The sequence below is a fragment of the Scyliorhinus canicula genome, chromosome 8 (assembly GCF_902713615.1).
Source record: "Scyliorhinus canicula chromosome 8, sScyCan1.1, whole genome shotgun sequence".
Taxonomy (NCBI): Eukaryota; Metazoa; Chordata; class Chondrichthyes; order Carcharhiniformes; family Scyliorhinidae; genus Scyliorhinus; species Scyliorhinus canicula.
Window position 1 is genome coordinate 134,404,083 of NC_052153.1, and position 21,611 is coordinate 134,425,693.

At 48.5% G+C, this 21,611-nt stretch overlaps 1 long non-coding RNA gene across 1 annotated transcript in view; it reads right to left on the reverse strand.

The window, feature by feature from the left end:
• The window catches only part of LOC119970012, a 115,885-nt gene extending 95,465 nt beyond the window's left edge, over nt 1–20,420 (reverse strand). Inside the window, exon 1 of the long non-coding RNA XR_005461515.1 lies at nt 20,310–20,420. This is a non-coding gene — a long non-coding RNA (uncharacterized LOC119970012). The remainder of the gene's footprint in view (nt 1–20,309) is intronic.
• Between the last annotated feature and the right edge of the window lie 1,191 nt (nt 20,421–21,611).

The following is a 21,611-nucleotide window of genomic DNA, read 5'->3' on the forward strand; positions in this document are numbered from 1 at the left end:
CACCATCGCTGATGCCACCCGCCATGCGTGACTCATGGGAGCCGCCACCATGGAACCACTCTGCAGCCTCCCGGGAGCCCAGGAGCCCGGGAGCCCAGCTCTCCCGACTGTACGCTGGCCACCGCTACCTCCGACCCGCCTACTCATCAACTTCCGAAGCTCGCCTCCATCACGCTCTGCACCACCTCATGAAGTCCACGATGACCATCCGGGTCAACGGGCATGAGACGGCCTGCCTTTTCGAGTCCGGGAGCACAGATAACTTCATACACCCAGATATGGTAAGACGCTGCTCGCTCCCAATTTTACCCGCGACCCAGAAAATCTCCCTGGCTTCCGGATCCCATGCAGTAGAAATCTGGGGGTACTGTGTCATGACCCTTACTGCTCAAGGCGTAGAGTACATAACTTTAAGCTCTACGTCCTTCCCCATCTCTGCACTGCCCTATTACAGGGAATTCCAGTGCCATCTTCAGAGCCTTACCTTGAAGTTCGGAGGACCCCTGCACCCCCCCCCCCCCCCCCCCCCCCCCTCAGCGTCTGTAGCCTCGCGACCTTTAAGGTCGCCCCACCCTCCCTCTTCGCAAACTTCACCCCGGACTGTAAGCCCATCGCTACCAGAAGCAGACACTACAGTACCCAGGACAGGGCCTTTATCAGGTCAGCGACTCCTGCGAGAGGGGATCATTGAGTCTAGTAACAGCCCCTGGAGAGCCCAAGTGGTGGTCGTCAAGACTGAGGAGAAGAACCAAATGGTCATCGATTACAGCCAGACCATTAACCGATATATGCAGCTCGATGCGTACCCCCTCCCCCGCATATCTGACATGGTCAATCAGATTGCGCAGTATCGGGTCGTCTCCACAGTCGACTTGACGTCCACATACCACCAGCTCCCTGTCCGCCCGAAAGACCGCTAATACACTGCCTTCGAGGCAGATGGCCGGCTCTACCAGTTCCCCAGGGTCCCTTTTGGCGTCACCAACTGGGTCTCAGTCTTCCAAAGAGAAATGGACCGAATGGTTGACCAGTGTGGTCTGTGGGCCATGTTCCCTTACTTGGACAATGTCACCATCTGGGGCCATGACCAGCAGGACCATGACGAGAACCTCCGGCGCTTTCTCCACACTGCTAAACTCCTGAACCTAACTTATAATAGAGAAAAATGCATCTTCCGTACAGCCCGCCTAGCCATCCTCGGCTACGTCATGGAACACGGAGTCCTAGGGCCCGACCCCGACCACATGCAGCCCCTCCTGCAATGCCCCCTCCCCCACTGCCCCAAGGCCCTGAAGAGATGTCTGGGGTTCTTCTCGTACTATGCCCAGTGGGCCCCCAACTATGCGGACAAGGCCTGTCCACTTATCAATCCACTATTTCTCCCCTGACAGCTGAGGCTCGACTTGCCTTCAATCGCATCAAGGCAGATATTGCCAAAGCCGCAAGTGAAGAGCGATGCGTCGGATTTTGCTCTGGCCGCTACACTCAACCAGGCGGGCAGGCCCGTAGCTTTCTTCTCCCGTACCCTCCATGCCTCCGAAATTCAACACACCTCCATCGAAAAGGAAGCCCAAGCCATCGTAGAAGCTGTGAGACATTGGAGGCATTACTTGGCCAGCAGGCGGTTCACTCTCCTCACTGAATAACGGTTGGTTGCCTTCATATTCAATAACATACAGCGGGGCAAGATTAAGAATGACAAGATTCTGAGGTGGAGGATCGAGCTCCCCACCTACAGCAATGATATCTTGTATCGACCCGGGGAGCTCAATGAGCCTCGAGATGCCCTCTCCCGCCCTCAAGGCGTAGAGTACATAACTTTAAGCTCTACGTCCTTCCCCATCTCTGCGCTGCCCTATTACAGGGACTCGAATTCCAGTGCCATCTTCAGAGCCTTACCTTGAAGTTCGGAGGACCCCTGCACCCCCCCCCCCCCCCCCCCACCCAGCGCATAGGTAGACCGACTCCATGCCCTCCACAACGACCTGTCACCCGGGGGTCATCTGTTTTTTTCACTTCATCAAGGCTCGCAACCTGCTTTACTCCATCGAGGAGGTCAGGACCGTGACCAGGGACTGCCAGGTCAATGCGGATGAAAACTGCACTTCTCTCGGCCAGACAGAGCACATCTGGTAAAAGCCTCCCACCCCTTTGAGCGCCTCAGCATCGACTTCAAAGGGTCCCTCCCCTCCACTGACCATAACGTGTGCTTCCTTAACATCATTGACGAGTACTCAAGATTCCGTTTTGCCATCCCCTGCTCTGACATGATCTCTGCCTCTGTCACCAAGGCCCTGCACAGTCTTTTCACCTTGTTCAGGTTTACCGCCTACATCCACAATGATCCTTTATGAGCGACGAGTTGCGTCAGTTCCTGCTCAGCAAAAGCATCACCTCCAGCAGGACGACCAGCTATAACCCCCGGGGAAACGGACAGGTGGAGAGGGAGAATGCGACGGTCTGGTAGGCTGTCCTTCTGGCCCTACGGTCTAGAGGTCTCCCTGTCTCCCGCTGGCAGGAGATCCTCTCCGACACGCTCCACGCCATCCGGTCACTCCTGTGTACAGCCACCAACGAGACTCCTCATGAACGTATGTTTGCCTTCCCCAGGAAACCAACCTCCGGGGTCTCGCTTCCACCCTGGCTGACAGTCCCAAGGCCCGTCCTTCTCCGGAAGCATACGAGGAGCCATAAAACCGCCCCCCTCATCGAGAATGTCCTGCTCCTCCATGCAAACCCACAATATGCCTACATGGCACACCAGGACGGACGGCAGGACACGGTCTCCCGTCGGGATTTGGCACCTGCATGTTCCCCAGCGCCCATCACCACCACCCCCCCACCCTACACTGTCTTCCGCCACCCCTGCCCACCTCCCTAATGAACTAGCACCCGCAGGCCCACCAGCGACAAGCACCACCACCTCCACCCATACACCGTCCCCCCCCCTTTCGCCGACTCAACATCTGGGTGAAGAAGAAGAAGACAACATGCTCCCGGACGCGCAGGACTCGACACCGGCGCCCACACCACAGCCGGGACTGAGGCGATCACGGCAGAAGGTCGAGGCCCCCGACAGACTTGACCTTTTAAGACCACTTCACCCCTGCCGGACGTTTTTTAAACTGAGGGCGAATGTGGTAAACCACGGTATTGCACTGTATGGCATTGTATTGTATTGTGCATGCCTGGGCTTGTCCAGGCTGGCTCCACCTGTGGCTCCTCCCCTCAGGCTTCTGTATAGAAGTGGCAAGTCTCTGCCTCCGATCCAGTTCAGGTCCAGAGGCAGTAGGCTTGCTGTTTAGTGTATTAACACCTCAGTTACGTTCATCACTCGTTGTGTATTATTGATGGTGTATCACCCACACCCACCCCTGCCCACAATATTCCCATTGCTGATTCCGCCCTAAATCTCGACCATGATGGGAGGAACCACAATTTATGATTGAGTCTTAGTGATCGTTAGCGGTTTATAGTTTATGCAATTCACAGTGTCAGAATCTCAGAAGGGGAGAAAATAGTTGCAGAGACCTATCTTGTCCAGCTAACCATAGCATCTTATTAGCCAATATAAAACCACATTGATTCCGGGCATAGAAAAGTCTCCATCCTCAACCACACTACCCTCTCAGATTAAGATGCTTTATTAAGGCAAGCAGGCAGGCAGAAAATATTGTATAGGTTTCCTGTTTTGATCAGTGCTAGCTTTGATTAACAGAAAGATTGTTCTCAGAGAAACTCATGAACCATGAAATTAAGGACCAAAGATAATGTTTGATGAGGGCTGGAAAACTGAGATGTGGTCCAGCCAGTAAAGTCACTCAAAGACTTTTGAGGTTCTATTATTGTATCCTTTCTTGCTTGACAGAAGAGGGATACTGTTCTTTAAAAGGCTTAAGATACATATGTTGGTAATTAAGGAGCCAACTCTAAAGTTGAAGCTGGCTGTCAAACATTGAGTGCAACCATTGCAAAAACCAAGGTTAGGAACTGTCCACATCATTGCACAACATAGGACGGCCTCTTTTGGGAAAGAATTTCCATGAGTAAAAATCTTGGCAGAGAAAGATATTGATTTAAATTTATATTCATCACCTTTCTGATAACACTGTGTCTCCTGCCGACATAAGATGACCATCAATACCCATCTGCGCTTGCATGGAAAAACAATTTTGTGCAGTTTTTGGTAATTAAGGAGCCAACTTTAAAGTTGAAGCTGATTTGTGAAACATTGATTTTTTAATTTTGCAAGCCTTTCTTTAGATGTGATACGCGAAAACACTTGAAGAAAACAAGAGCCCCGATTACAATGTTATAAGACTTTGCTCATGGTGGCAAATTAGGCACGGACGTCAGAATTTCTGTTCCATTGAAAAAAAGGGACAGGAGGAAAGAGGCAATGCCTCCATTTTGGAACAAAGTTGTAATGTCTCTGCAGATTTTTACACAAGACTAAATTTCACACGAGTTTGAATTTTGCTTAATGAAACCCCGAGAAACTCAATGGAGCGGATGAGTGCCGCACTGAGGTTGGGGGAATGAGTAGAGTTCTGATCGCCGTCACTCACAATGACGTCATGTTGGTACAATTAAGCATGCACTGTGTTGGTGGCAAATGCAGTCTTCTGATAATTCGTGAAAAAGAGGGTATGTTTTCAGAACATGATTCCTTTGCGCAATATGAGCTGGATTCTTCCGCCCTGCCCACCCCAAAAATGCCACGGGCGAGAGGCTGGCAATGGAGATGTCCATTGACCTCGGGCGGGATTTTCCGGTTGTCGGGCGAACATGACTTTAGAATCCCACCCTATGTGTCTATACTTATGAGAATATAAGGAGTAAGGATTATTCCCAGTACTGGTTGAACCTGGACCATGAACCATGACTTTTGAACATGCGATCCTTCTCACAAATATTGTAAATATATCATGTGTCATGTGAATGTCCCTTTAAGAAAAGTGTGCTTTATCAAATGGCTGCAGTGATGTCATTGTATGGAGGGAGCTGGGCTCTGCTCTGCTTTTTACTTTTGCTTTGTGCTGAAAGCTTTTGGCTCTGTTTAGTTTTGCTTTCAGTTGGAGAACTGCCTTCAAACAAGAAGCTGTATCTCTCTCTCTCTCAAAAGAATGTCTCCATATCACTTGATGATTTCAAAGTAATACCTGTTTCTGTAAGGAATGCAAACCTACTGTCTTTTTTAAAAAGGGTTTTTTGACTCATGGATGTTGTTAGGAAAGTTACTAAGGGTTACCAATAGAGTGTTGTTTCTTTTGGGGGTAATCAGGGTTGGTAGTTGATAAACTGTTTACTGTGTGTTTATAAAATGTTAACTAGATTCATAGAATAAACATTGTTTTTGTTTAAAAATACTTTTAGATCTTTGTTGTATCACACCTGTAAAATGGACCCTTGTGCTCCTTATAACCAAAATCTATTCAAAGTTGTGGGTCAGGTGAACTCCATGATATACATTGGTGTTCCTTTGAACCCTGGTCCATAATACATGGAAAACACGAATAGGTGGACCACTGTCTAATAGTTGTTCCTGGCGATGGCAACAATTATACTGGTTCTATGTATAAACAAGGTTTCTAGAAAGGAATGTAGGATTGTCATCTATCTATTTTTTGACCATACAGTCCATTTAAAAATAAAATGAAAAACAATCAGGTTTTTGTTCTTAACGTCCATATTTGCTTGTTTTTCTGACTCAAGGGACAACATATAGCCTTCCAAGCCTTGTCTATTTGAAATCCCTGCATATATACAAGTTGATTTGTGGCAGATTTCCTATCCACTTATCCATTGCTGCACAGTGCTGCAGCTGCATTTTATAGAACTGGCTGTCTCTAATCTTCAGGGCAAATAGGTTACAAAATAGTTCAGAAATAACAACAAAGACATTTTTGTTGAGCCAGAATATACTGTATGTAGAACTAGTTGAGCCAAAGTTGCTTGGCAATCAAAGTTATGGGAGAATTAATGTGTAAGAATCATTGTCTAGGACAAGCACATAGAAAATAACAAACAATTTCTAAAAACAATATACATATATTGCATAATTATCTTTTATGCAGCTGCCCTTGAACACCAGGATTTGATGTGCAATTAAAGAGTGTAAAGGAAAGAAAGCATCAGATTAGCCATAGGTTGTTACACTGTTCGATGTTCTAGTCATCTGATGGAAGGAGAAAATCATAAATCCAGCAGTTCTCTCAAAGACAAATTCACCCAAGAATGTGTTTTAAAAAAAATTTAGATTATCCAATTCATTTTTTCCAATTAAGGGGCAATTTAGCATGGCCAATTAACCTATGCACATCTTTTGGGTTGTGGGGACGAAACCCACGCAAACACGGGGAGAATGTGCAAACTCCACACGGACAGTGACCCAGAGCCAGGATCAAACCTGGGACCTCGGCTCCATGAGGCAGCAGCACCACCCAAGAATGTTGAAGCACATCAAGCTATGTTGACTTAGTTGGCTCAGGCACGCTTGGTCAGGTAGCTGGAGTAGGGCTCCCAAAGCTCTACTTCAAGGATGCTTTCAAGCGGACAGGTATCGATTTTCAGAACTGCTGGACACTAGCAAATGACAGGAAATGGCATCAAATGTGGGAGGGTATGAGCCATCATGAAGATGAGTGGCTGCAGCGGCTTGACAATAGACGCCAACACGAAAAAGAACAACCCACAATGGCACATGATAACCATTTCATATATCATGACTCTCCTGGATTGGTCTCTTCAGCCATCTGCAAAAGTGTACCTTGTGAGACTTCCCCATCCTCAATTAATTTGATTCTGTATGTCCATCACCTTACATAGATGGAAGGATGCTGACAATAATGAAATATGTATGTCCCTATGTATTTCATTCTGTAAAGTGTAATTCGAAGTGAGGAATAATCAGTGAATTTATACTATTTGGTTTGCAGCCTGAGAGAATTCTTCAATGTGATTGGCTACTTACTCTAATTCACTATATCACAGAATTGCAGAATTATATATATTTATATATTCAGGTTTATATTTCTATAATCACCCTTGCAGGATGTCTGGAGATTCCACTGACTTGGTGCCAGATAAGGTTGGGAAAGATGACAGCAAGGACACCGACATCAGACTGCTGTTCATAAACTACAGCTCCGCCTTCAACATTCCCGCCGCTACAAGTCCTGGGAACAACCCTGCTAATCATGCCTAGAACGGACTCTGTTTTATTTTGATTAAATTATACCCATTGTCAACTATTGCGAAATATTTGTTCCCATAATCTACAAAGAGGAAATTAAAATTCAAAATAAAAAATATATGTTTACAAGTATTACTCAAATGGCGTGAAATACAAACCCTTTCATATATACATATATTTGCCTATGGCTTTGTAATTCATCTGTTCTGAGGCCTGATTCATTACCTAAACATATGGCCCAACCATCCAAACCTATTGTGGACTTTCATAATCTTGCACTTTGTCCTGTAATAGATGAATCATAAGAAGAAAGAGGGAATCAGAGAATCTGAGTGTTTCAGTTCCAGGTCTCTCACTCAGCAGGAACAGGACCAGAAAGTAGCACACTTCTGGGGGTTAAGATCATGGTGTGGGAAATGAAGAAAAGACAATAAATTGATTTACTGAAAATTTTATAACAAGTTCCTTAAAAATGGGGTCAGCAGCTCTCCTTCAGAACTAAACCCTCCAATAACCCAAGCAGCCTCAAATTCTGTCTTCCGGAGCTATTTTCCAAACCTTCCACGAGAGTTCTTAATAAAATTTACAGTGCAGAAAGAGGCCATCGGCCCATCAAGTCTGCACGGGCCCTGGGAAAGAGCACTCTACTGAAGCACAGGCGTCCACCCTATCCCCTTAACCCAGTAACCCCACCTACCCTTTTTTGGACACTGAGGGGCAATTTAGCATGGCCAATCCACCTAACCTGCACATCTTTGGACTGTCTGAGGTGACCAGCACACCCGGAGGAAACCCACACAGACATGGGCAGAATATGCAAACTCCACACAAACAATCACCTGAGGCCGGAATTGAAAATGGGACCGTGGAGCTGTGAGGCAGCAGTGCTAACCAGTGTGCCACCGTGCCTTTTGGTCACCAGCCACCCGCACCATCTCCACTTCTAGAGAGGCAATCTGGTTACTTTTCCGTGTAAAAACCACTTCCACCTCCTTTAGCTCCGTGCCCTGTACCTTTACCACTTCATCCACTTTTGCCAAGGCCGATTAAATCAAGAACATCACCCCCTCAATTGCTCTTTCGTGATCCTCAGAGACCTTCTGTTGTAGGTTCTAAAGTTCTCCTGCTAGGATGCCTGTCAGCGTCTCAGCGGCTAGTGCAGTGGCCACCGATGCTGCAGGAGCCTCTGCCATTTTCCTCTCAGACAGGAGCCTCGAGGCTTCCAAGTACAACAACATTTCCTTATTTTTCTGCTGCTGGTCTTGTATTTATTGGACATCCCTTTACCTGGGAATCTTAATGCATCGATCCAACTAAACTACAGCCCAAATCTCCTCCAAAAATCAGACAAAAAGAGCTTAAATAAAAGTTCTCTGGTGGGAGCCACGCGTGTGCGGCTGCTCTTCGACATGTCACCACCGGAAATCCATTTGTTAAATTGATAACTCTGTTTTATCTATACCTTGTTTACATCTTCGGAAAGGTTATCATCATTTCTGTTCCAGCACTTGCCCCTTCCAGACCTGACAAAGATATCTGCATTTAAAATTATGAAAATCGCTTATTGTCACAAGTAGGCTTCAAATGAAGTTACTGTAAAAAGCACCGAGTGGCCACATTCCAGCACCTGTTTGGGGAGGCTGGTACGGGAATTGAACCGTGCTGCTGGCCTGCCTTGGTCTGCTTTAAAAGCCAGCTCTTTAGCCCTGTGCTAAATTACCAGCAAATTTTGGCAAAGCTTGTCAATAGATGAAACTGGGGAACTTTAATTTCAATGCTCAAAAGGAATCTCCCAAATACAAATTTGGAGAATTTAAAATGTAATGCGAAAATAAACATAGCCAACAGAAACATGAAAAGCTTTCAAACTGTGGCTTTTGCACTCCTGTGTTTTTCTTGGTTTTAAAAATGACAAACTAATTTTTAAGAGATCTGCTGAAAACTGTATTAACGGTTTTCTTTGTTACAGAGTCCATGATACAGGTTGAGGGCGATTCAACCACCACATTGTGCCTGTCACGGATCTGGGCACTTTGGATAAATAGCAGGAAAGGCCAAAATCGAGTTTGCGCCGGGCGCAAACCAATTTGCAGTTACCTGGCCTCTCCTGATGGCGAGTTCTGGATATCACCCGAAAATAGTGAGAATATTATTTACCCTCATTTGCATTCACTTAAATCTCATTAGCAAGATTGAACTCGAATGCAATGCGCTCCCGGGAATTACCCAACTCGCCAACAAGAAATCACACGGGCCTCATTTAGTACTCCTTTTTAAAAGCGTGAAGCTTCTGAGGGGAAGTGAAGAGGTGAGTAGCCATTTCCATTTTCTAGCATGCAGTTCAAGGGCACCACAGCTGCTGGCCCAGTGCTCCGGGGATAGGGGTTGTTTAGTGGGCTGAAACATTGAGGGCCACGAAGAATCAAGCACGAGTTTTCAGGATATAAAGAAATAACATTTATTTACAATAACATATATATACGCAGCAGCAGCAGCAGCAGCAGCAGCAGCAGCAGCAGCAGCAGCAGCAGCAGCAGCAGCAGCAGCAGCAGCAGCAGCAGCAGCAGCAGCAGCAGCTTCCCTTGTTGCTCACTCCTCTCTCTCTCTGCTGGTTGCAAACTGGCCAGCTCTATTTATGCAGGGAGTCTGCTAATGATTTCTCCGCCCTCCTCATTGGGGAAGCTCATACTCCCATAGGATTGTGGGATTGTCATTAGTCCCCAGCCAATGGTAAGCAGGCAGGTTATAACATCCCTCCCCCCCCAAAGACCAAGGAATCCACCGAAGACCCTGGCGAAGGAGGGTGTCGGACTCGTTTTGCCGCAGGCCGGACTCCATTTGCACGAGGCGCTGGATCGGGTGCTGTGTAACGAGATGGAGACCGGCGCTTCCATGATGAACGGCGTAACGGTTGTACATCCACGGCCTGTGGGCCCAAGGATTCCACCTCTGAGATGTCTTGTGTCTCCATCTCGGAATCAGAGTCTGCTGCCTCCGTCATCTCAGCGTCTTTATCTCCACGCTGTTCTGTCATAACCTGCGCAGGCTTTGAGTGAGGCACCAGAGGAAGATTGTGAGGAATATATTCCATTGTGTCTGGTCTCTGCGGCTGTAGAAATGAGCTCCTGGGGCGGGGAATCTTTGGAAGGGATAGTCTTCTGGACCGAACATGGTCTACATGTTTGCGCTGGAGACGACCCTGGGCTTGCACCAGGTAGGAGATAGGGCCCATTTGGCGAAAGATTACGCCAGGGACCCACAGGCACCACCAGCACAATTCCGAACGAACACTGGGTCACCGGGCGTAAACTGCCGAATCGGCCGATGCTGAGAAAAAACATGTCCCTGCCGTTCTTGTGTGCAGCATACTTTTGCGCCAATGTCCGGGAAAACCATGCTAAGACGGGTGCGAAGTCTCCGGCCCATTAGGAGTTCTGCGGGAGCTACCCCAGTCACTGCATGGGGGGTGGTCCTATATGAAAACAAAAAATGAGCCAGACTCATGTCCATCGACCCAGAAGACTGCTTCTTTAGGCCTCGTTTGAATGTCTGCACTGCGCGCTCCGCCAACCCATTTGAAGCCGGGTGGTAAGGGGCAGTGCGAATATGGCGTATGCCGTTCATCTTCATGAACCTTGCAAACTCCTCACTTGTGAACGGAGTGCCGTTGTCCGTGACCAGCACCTCGGGGAGGCCATGCGTGCTGAAAGACAAACGCATCTTCTCGATTGTTGCGCAGGACGTTGTGCCTCCCATCTTATGCACCTCTAGCCATTTAGACTGGGCGTCGATTAATAGCAGGAACATCGATCCTTGAAAAGAGACGGTTAAATCTGCATGCAAGCGCGCCCACAGCCGCCCTGGCCATTCCCAGTGATGTAGGGGCACGGCCGGCGGAAGCTCCTGATGCTCCTGGCAAATGGAGCAGTTTTGGGCCACCTTCTCAATGTCGGTGTCGAGGCCTGGCCACTAGACATAACTCCGGGCCAACATTTTCATTTTGCTCACACCTGGATGCCCATTGTGCAAGTCTCTCAGTATCAGCTCCTGTCCTTTTTCTGGGACAATCACACGCGTCCCCCACAAAAGGATGCTGTCCTCCACGCTGAATTCGGACAGCTTGGAGGAAAATGCCTGCAACTCGCCTGGGAGCTGTCTATGCTGCCCACCGTACAGGACTATGTGCCGAACCTTTGACAGGACTGGCTCCGTCTGGGTCCACTCACGGATCTGTGATGCCGTGACAGGCAAGGTGTCCATAAAATGTAGGGTTGCAACCACCTCACCGGTCGTAGGGGTCGACATGGGGCCGGTCGAGAAAGGCAATCGCCTCAGTGCGTCGGCATTCCCTATCTGGGTTCCTGGTTTGTGCTCCAGAGAATACTCGTATGCAGCGAGCAACAAAGCCCAGCGCTTGGATCTGTGCGGAAGCAATGGGCGACATTGGTTTATCCTCTCTGAAAAGTCCCAGCAGAGGCTTATGATCAGTCACGATAGTGAAGTGGCGGCCATATACGTACTGGTGGAAACGTTTCACTGCAAAGACCACTGCCACGCCCTCCTTCTTGATCTGTGCATACTTTTTTTCCGCTGCAGTCAATGTGCGGGAGGCGAAAGCTATCGGCCACTCGGCCCCGTTCTCCATCTTGTGGGATAGGATGGCCCCAATACGATACGAGGATGCATCACATGTGACGAGCAAAGGCTTTCCAGGATCATAGTGGGTTAGTAACCCAGACAATGACAATTGTTGTTTTACCTGCCGGAAAGCGGTTTCTTGCGGCTGACCCCAAACCCAGGTGTGATTCTTCTTTAGCAGAAGGTGCAATGGGACCAACGTAGTTGCCAGATTGGGGAGGAACTTTCCGTAATGGTTTACGAGGCCAAGAAACAAACGAAGATGCAAAGTGTCAGTCGGGGTGGGGGCCCGTTGAATCGCACGCACCTTCTCTGCAACGGGGTGCAAACCTTCGCGGTCCACCCGATAACCCAGGTAGAGTACTTCCTTCGCCTGAAAAACGCACTTTGTGCGCCGTAAACGGATGCCAGCCTCCGAAAAGCGTCTAAGGACAGCCTCCAAATTTTCCAAATGTTCCTGCTCCGACGTCCCTGTGATCAAGACGTCATCTAAGTAGACAGTGACATGCGTTGCAAAATAGCGCAGGCAGAGGATATCCCAAAGAGCAAACGTGTATATTCATACAGGCCCCGGTGTGTATTAATCATTACATATGGCCGGGAGGCAGGGTCTAGCTCCAACTGTAGGTAGGCGTGACTCGTATCTAATTTTGTGAACGAGAGTCCGCCAGCAAGCTTCGTGTAGAGGTCCTCTATGCGAGGCATTGGGTATTGGTTGAGTCGGGAAGCCGTATTCACTGTAAGTTTATGGTCGCCGCACAAGCGAACTGTGGCATCTGGCTTCATTACAGGTACAATTGGTGCTGCCCAGTCAGCGAAACGGACGGGCCTGATGATACCCAAAGTCTCCAAATGAGTGAGCTCCCCTTCTACCTTCTCGAGCAAGGCGTAAGTCACCAAGCGCGCCCGGAAATAGCGCGGCATGGCTCCTGGTTCGACTTGGATACGGGCTACAACCCCTTTTATTTTCCCCAAACCGGGCTGGAATACGTCTGGGTATCATCCTAGCGCCTCAGTCAACCCTCCAGAAACTGTTCGGAGGATCTGCTGCCACTGCAACCGCAAATGGCGCAACCCGTCCTGACCCAACAGGCTGGGCCCGTAGCCGCGCACCAGGGTAAGTGGGAAACGTCCCTCCGGGTGTCCGTAAACAACAGGGGTCATCGTAGTTCCTGCAATGTCCAATGGTTCCCCCGTATAGGTGGCCAACCTGGCCTGTGTGTCGGTTAATGTAAGGGTCTGTATACCCTGCTTGATGCGGTCGAATGTCCTCTGGGCGATCACGGAGACCGCTGCGCCAGTGTCCAACTCCATCTCAAGCGGGTGACCATTGACCCGTACTGTCACTTTAATGGAGGCCAACACGGGGAGCTGCCACACAATGCAGCTGCAGGCAGTCATCCTCCGTCTCCACGTCCTCGGGAGTAGTCGCCGCAGGTTCATCCAAATGAAAGGTACGGACCCTGGGCTGGCCCCAGTTTTGGTCGGAACGACGTGCCTCTGGCACCCCCAGGACCGGCGTCTGCGACGGGGTCGGCGCCTACAAGTCTGACACAGACATGGGTCCTCATCCATTGGTTCTAGAGAAGGCTCCCTTCAGGGAGGAATGTCTGACAGCCACTGGGGTCGATCCGGACGTTGCCTTGCCCAAGGTACCGCAGGGGTGCAGGGAGACACTTTCGGACGGAAGGGGTTGCGCCCCAAGGTATGCACCTTCCATTCCCTGTAGCTCCAGCACTCCTCGTTCTGCGCTCTCTCGGGACAATACTATTTGAGTGGCCTACTGAAAAGTCAATGTTGGCTCGGCTAACAACTTTCTCTGGGTGGTCGCATTGTTAATACCGCAAACCAGACGGTCGGGTAACATTTCTGATAAGGTCTCACCATAGTCACAGTACTGGATAGCCTGGATAGAAAGTCGGCAAGGGATTCTCCTGGGGTCCTCTCAGCGGTATTAAACCGGTAACGTTGGACTATCGTGGATGGGGTTGGGTTAAAATGTTGCCCCACTAAGTTCACAAGTTCATCAAATGTTTTGGTGTCCGGCGCAGCTGAGTACGTAAGGCTCCTAATCAGCCCAAACGTATGCGGGCCGCAGGTGAGCAATATGACCACCTGGCACTCGTTTTCAGTCATATTGTTTGCCCGGAAATAGTAACACATCCGTTGTGCATACTGGTTCCAGCTTTCCAGCGCAGCATCTAAAACATCCAAAAATCCATACAGAGGCATGGTGTAACAGAAAACAACTTCCAACCCGTATCCAACAAAAATCCAGGGAGGTGGCTTCAACAGTGTAGACAGCTATTCACTTTAACCCTCGTCGCCAGTTTTATGAGGGCCACGAAGAATCCAGCACGAGTTTTCAGGATACAAAGAAATAACATTTCTTTACAATAACACATATATGCAGCAGCAGCAGCAGCAGCAGCAGCAGCAGCAGCAGCAGCAGCAGCAGCAGCAGCAGCAGCAGCAGCAGCAGCAGCAGCAGCAGCAGCAACTACTTCCCTTGTTGCTCACTCCTCTCTCTCTCCTGGTTCCAAACTGGCCAGCTCTATTTATGCAGGGAGTCTGCTAATGATTTCTCCCCCCCCCCCCTCATTGGGGAAGCTCATACTCCCACAGGATTGTGGGATTGTCATTAGTCCCCAGCCAATGGTAAGCAGGCAGGTTATAATAATGAGCTTTGTATTGTGAGGCCTTCAAGCCGTCATTCAATATTGTGAAGACCCATAACAGGGGCAAACGTTAGCCTGTCTGTCCCACCAAACACTTCCAGGACAGAGCCTTGATGTGGCTTCAATGCTGAAAGTCAATTTCACTCATTTTGACTTTGATCAGCTGCTATCTTCACAGCTGAAGGCTATTGCAAATGACGAATTAGCCTTGGTAGTTGTGAGAGCACATCACAGCTGTCGGTTGTGTTTGTTGCTTGCTCCTGCTGGTGGCTGCAAATCCCTGGAGGCTGCTGTTGCTGTTTCCTTCCTTTTCTGTAGCCGGAAAGAACAACAGTTTTTCTGAGATACCTGGGTCCTGGAACATCGGGCTCAGGTGGATGTATGAGTCCGGAAGGCTATCCGTTTTGAAGTAAGAAGGTGCTGCTGAAGCTGGTACGTGACATTGATCCAAATGGGCCAGCTGCTATTGCTGTTAAAGAAATATTTTTGCAGATTGCTGATGCTTTGGTTGCTGGTGTGGTGAATGCTGGTATGTAACTGGCACATCACATGGGTTAAACATGTTGGAAGTAATATATATTGTGAATAGCTGGGGTCCCGCACCAATCCCTGTGGCACTTACTAGTTACTGCCTGCCAATTTGAAAAGGACCCATTAACCCCCACTCTTTGTTTCCTCTCTGCCACCCAGTTTTCTATCCACCTCAATACACTTCCCCCAATCCAATGCGTTTTAATCCTGAACAATAATCTCTTATGCGAGACTTTGTCAAATGCCTTCTGAAAGTCCAATTATACCACATCAACTGGCTCCCCCTTGCCAACTGTACTAGATACACAGTCAAAGAAATCCAACAGATTTGTCAAGCATGATTTCCCCTTCATCTGAGGTCAGGGGCCTAGGGGCTTCTGATGTAGCCGTGGATGAGTGTACAGAGCAAGGTTTGCCAGCACAACTGGCTAGCTGAATGGCACAATGAGAGAAGGCGGGACAGTCATTACAATGATGGGGAGGAGCTTGTGGGATTTGAATGTCCTGAGATGGGAGTCCCAACTGATTTTTGGTCTCTCTCTCCTCCAATTCTTTACAGATATCTAAATGGATGGATGGACCCGCAGAGGCCGCCCTCGCATTGCTGGTGGCAACCCAGAAGGGCAGAGGGCAGAGAAGGCAGCAGCAGCAACGATGCAGGCTGGAAGTGGCACCTGATGTGCAGGGGACTGCCCCACACCCTGATGACTGGGACGCCCATCAGGCTGAGGAGGAAGGGGGAGGCCAGCAATGGCCCAAGGTGCACAGGCATCATTGGTCTTTCAATGAGATGACAGACAGCATATGCCACAGAAGGCTCGGTCACATTAGTGAGACAGTGCTGCCCCTATGTCCTGCCCTCGTGTACATGGCACCCCATTTAGGAGAAGGACACCTGCTCCCGGTAGCTATGAAGGTCACCGCAGCCCTCAACCGCTCTGCCACCAAGTCATTCAAGGGCTGAAGCTCGGACCTGTGTGGCATGTCCTAATCTTGCACCCACAGTTGTATCCAGGAGATCATGGATGCCCTGTATGCCTGGGCATCTAACTATATCACCTTCAACCTGGAGCAGGGCCATCAAAATGCTGCAGGATTCTCCACCATCGCCAAGATGCCCCCAGATCCAGAGGGCAATAGATGGCACCCATGTCCCTGCATACACTGGGGCATCCTGGAGTGCCCTTTATTAACAGGAAGGGGTTCCATTCGCTGAATGTTCAGATTGTGGGTGACCACCGCCTCCATATCATGCACATGTGTGCCCACTACCCAGAGTGTATTCATTTAAAAAAAAAAATTAGTGTACACAATTCATTTTTTTTTCAATTAAGGGGCAATTTAGCGTGTTCAATTCACCTACCCTGCACATCTTTGGGTTGTGGGGGCGAAACCCACGGAATCACAGGGAGAATGTGCAAACTCCACACGGGCAGTGACCCAGAGCCGGGATCGAACCTGCGACCTAGGCACCATGAGGCCACAGTGCGCACCACTGTGCCACCGTGCTGCTCCCCAGGGAGTATTCATGACATCTACATCCTGGGGCACTTGGAGATCCCCAGCATCTTCGAGGAGCATCCTAGGTTGATGGATTGGATCTTGGGGGACAAGGGATACCCGCTGAAGATCTTGCTGATGACGCCGGTGCTGAGGCCCGAGACCGATGCGGAGACCAACTATAATGGGGCTCATGCTGCCATTGAGTAGTTCTGATGCCTGGACTGTTCCGGTCACACCCTGCGGTAGACCTTCTAGAGGGTCTCCCGCTTTGTGGTGGTCGCAGTGCCCTCTGCATCCCGGCAGTGGAGAGATAGGCTGGAGGAGAATAGACATGTGGTCTCGTCTGAGGAGGACGCGGACCAGGAGGGGCTGGACAATGAGCCCGGGGAAGTGCCTGAGGATGGAGGACAGGCGGCGGCAAGGATCCCACATGCCCGGAGGACCAGTGAAGTCCTCATCCTCACCAGATTCTCATAAGACGCGACTATGTCTGTCAGCTGGAGGAGGAGGGACATGCGGACTCGTCTGAGGAGGCGGAGGAGGCAGACGAGGAATGACTGGAGGTTGAGCCGAGGGAGGAGCTAGAGGAGAGGGCCAGAGGGCATACCCCATTTCCCCCCGTTTCCATCTTCTCCCCATTTTTCTCCATCCCCCCCACAATACTCCCAATCCCTCGCTTTCCCCATTCCCCACCCCCATCACACTGCCCCCCACTTCCCCGACCACCCTGTTCCATCCTCCAAGGATCTGTGTAACATCACCTCACGGTGATGGGCCAATGTCAGTGCTGTTAATGGGTCAATATACAAGGCAGGAGAATGATGATAATTTGCTGTGAGGTTAGCTCTAGTGCTCCTCAGTTACTGCAAATGTCTGACTCCTGTCTTTCTGTTTACAATGCACTCACACCCACCCTCTTGACAGGGTCTGCATCGGGGCATTTGATCTTGGAGCACTGTGCCCGAGGAGGGGGAGAGGGAGTGGAAGGACAGAGTGCAACAAGGGGTGGGGGTGCAGTGGGCCTGCTGTGAAGATTAACATAACAGAGACTTTACAAGAATCAGGTGTTACATGTGTTAATAGTGAAAATTTGACGTTTCCATTCCCCCTAGCTACAGATAGTGACCGCCCCCTCAGTGCTCCTCAAACTTATTGATCGTTTGTGGTGTACTTCACGTCTAGGTGTGTCCCCAGGATGCACATCAGAGGTGGAAGCAGCCTGCTGCTTTCCACGCCCTGTGACCAAGATTTTGAGTTATCTGGCGCTGCCAGTCCTGGGGTCCCCATTGTCTGCACTATGGTGTCTACACCCTCAGTGATGCCCCTCAGTGGCTGGACCATGTTGTGCAGTGCCTCGGCAATGTCCACCTGCATCTGGGACACGTCCCTCATTGACTGGGACATGATGTTAAGGCCCTCAACCATGGTCGTCACAGACTGAGCCGTGCCTTGGGCACAACACTCACATGGACGTTGTGCTCCAGGTTTTTGACTGTGGTTGCCACCCTATCAGTGTTGGCCTTAGTGTCACGCATAGTCAGCAACATCTCCTGTGACCGAAGACTTTGGGACTCCTCCAAACTGCTATGCAGTTACTGGAATGTACCTGACGTCCCCTATTGAATGTCACTGCTCTGGCCTATCATCTGCACCAGCTCTGGCAGAACGTTTTCCAGAGGTTAGGCTTTGGACTGGGACCCAGCTGTGTCCTGGGTTCCAGCAGACCTCTGACTGCCATCTCCGTTGGATGTTTCTGCCTCCATCTGATGTGCAACAGCAACTGTGATCTTCTGTGAGGTGGTCTCTTGGGTAGCGATGGGGGGGGGGGGGGGGGGGGCGAAATGACTCCCGATAGCTTGGTCTCATCAGATGGAGATCCTGTGAGACAATGGGCATATGGTCAGTGAGAGGAAAGGATCATTTTGTCTAACATGAACAGCTCACTTGAGAGAGGTCATCTGGTTGAACGGGCAGTGGATCCACCTCTGTGGGGCAGGACAACCTCGCTCTCGGTGACTGCCTTATCCACAGTCAACCCCGCGATTTCCATGGTCCATTCCTCATTCGGGATTGTGCTGGTGGTTGCCAGTGGGTTCTGGGGAACAAACACGATGATCGGATGTAGGGAGGGTCTAAGGTATCAGCCAGTGATCAGTGAGGGGAGATTTGGGAATTTGAGGGGTGGCTTGCGGAACTGATGCCAGGAGAGAGGTGGTAACTTAGCCTTGCAGCTTTGTGCAGGTCATTTGTCATCTTCCAACATTGGACAGCGGTCCTCCTTGTCATGCTGCCCGCATTGCCAGCTGCTGCCACTGTCTCCCAGGTGGCATTGCTGCCTCTGCTACTGGTCCTCTAACCCCTTGGGGGAACAGGATGTCCTGGCTCTCATCCACAGCCTTGAGAAGCCTGTCTAGGTCAGCATCCCGAAAGCAAGGAGCAGGCCTTCGCGCTGCCATGCTTGCGTATTGACTGAGAATGAGTGGTGAGGGAGCGTTTAAAAGCAGCTCCTCCTTGTTTGCGGTGAGACACTGAGGCACGAATCTGACAGCGAGGGAGCCAGTAATGTCGAAAATCTCATGGGGGCTCATTTTTGACATTAAATGCTGTTGAATACGGGTTGCGATCTCACCAACGTAGCCATTGCAAAACTCCCCATCAAACGCAACCAAAATGACTTAGAAATATTTCCGTTAAATCGCTCCATTGCCTTCGTTTCTCAGAAAATCTGACAATTTGGATGCAGAAACAGGGAACACTAAAGAGTCAATATGATTCAGTCAAAATATTAATATAGTTTTGTTTCTCCATAATTGTTCAGAGTCATCTGGATACCAAAAAGCCAAGAGTAAGATCCTTGGGATGGCAGAAGATGGAAACCAAAAATTGATCATGAACCTAAAAGTACCGCTAAAGTGAGGAATGAGTGCTGCTTTCAGTGTTAAGGCACTGGAAAGCAAAATTAAGCAATTTTCAATAAAGGATGAGGAAAAGACAACTATTGAGACATTTGTGTTTGGAATTTATCATCTATGTAATGAACACTCATCCTGAAATGTTCTAAATTAATAACACTTCAATACACTGACAACAAACACAAAACTATGAGAGACATTCAGCGCAAAGTTCTATTACATTCTTTTCTCTTCCTTCCTTTTCTCATGTTGCTGGGGGAAGGATCTACATGAACTGGTCCCTTGTCTAACTGATGATTCCTTGACACTAATTGACGGCAGTCTGTTTGAAAGTGAGAGGAAGCCAAATTAAATTGTGCTCTTTCCTAAAACTCACAGAGGAAGCTGGGGATGACTAAATAATGGCCAGGAGTTGAATCTTGACTATTTTTACCATTCCTAAATCTAGGAATATTGAGATCAATTATAGAAAATTGTCAGCAAACGCCAACAATTGAAGCCAGCAACTTGATCATTTTAGTGCAACTCGTGGAAACTTTACTGTAATCAATACTTCCAAGCAAAACAAACATAATACAACCTATCAGGCTGCAATTATATTTACAAAACTCCACTCATGCAAAAGCATTCTATTTTATATATTTTCTACTATTCAATTTTTAAAGCATTAAAATCAAAATCACGGCTGACGCATTTTTAAAAAGAAAGAAAATAGAAGTGCTCAAAATAATTTATAGAAATTCAATTAAACTCAATGTATTCATATTAATGTGCAGGAACACTGAAGTATAGGAAATTTGAAAAGAAATGTGGATAAATGCAATACAATGGTGAAGTACATGTCAATGTAACCTTTCTAACTTTGCTTGTCGTTTTCTTCCATTGGAGACCTCATAAGCAGCTCCAGTGTATCAGTCATGGAGTTCTGTGACAGGTCTGTGCTTCCCAAGTGGCTGAATACACCATCCTCACTGAAGCCTTTTGACCAAAGCAATAAGCCTTTCTATATACTGTATTAAAGTCATTTTCCACATGCTACCTCAGCACGATCCATTGTTCATGCAGAGTCCTGCTGACCATGGAAAATGCAGGCTCCAGTCTAAATTACTGCACTTACATACAAGTTAAGCAATAAGCTCCCAACTGGGTTTTTTTTGAGACAGAAAAGTGCTGTGATTATCACAAGTGCTTAAGGTGCAATTTTGAATTGTCAAAAACCTGCAAACAACTTGAGCTCTTAAAAAAAAATTGCTGAGCGACCAAACTTTATTTTTGTAATTTGCACCCTTTTGCACATAAATGCTTTAACTGTGGTGTACCATCTGTGTGAGCTTCAGTTGCCCTGAGCACTCAAGGTCAAAGGTTGCAGCCTGCCCCATGAAACCTGCCCAGCCTCTGCTGAAATCAGCTTTGTTACTAGACTCTGTGACAAATGAGTCCAATCTAGGCTGTATGCCCTTGACTTGACCCTGGCCAATACGAACAATGGGGCAGACTCAGTCAGTGGAAAGGATGTTCTGCACTAATGAACTCAGTGGTGGCCACAGGTCAGTGGCAAAGGGATAATGTTCAATCTTTTCAGGTGTGCTTGTATAATGAAACACGCACACTATTTGCAGGCTCATGCACACATAACAAAGAAAGGTATTTGTACACTCATCAAAGCTAATGCACCTTGGGATGCAATAACAGTAAGTTTTGATTTAATCTTCATTGAATCATAATAACTGGTGAAGTAAAGTCTTTGTTTCATCTCCATAAACTAGGTATACGTTTGACAACCCTTTCCCAGACAAGTAGCATCCAAAATTACAGAGAATTCAGACACAATTTATCTCAAATTTATGATGTCTGCAAAGCATAGTATGCTTGTAATGGTGACCCATAACTCATTGGTCTAACTTATTAAAACCTAAATCTCACCCTTTTTTTGGCAAAACACTGATCTTTCAGCTGCAGTCTGCAAAAGCTGGTGGCCCTGAAACTTCTCAATTGTTTTGCCCTTAATGTGCAAGTCTCAACACTGTGTTGTCAGGCTACCCAACTACGAAGGGCATCACACCCTTGATATATCCCCTTCTTCGCCCAATATTCTCACATATGCATATTACAGCATGATTGGCAAAAAATAATTCAGGACAATAGATCCAGGCA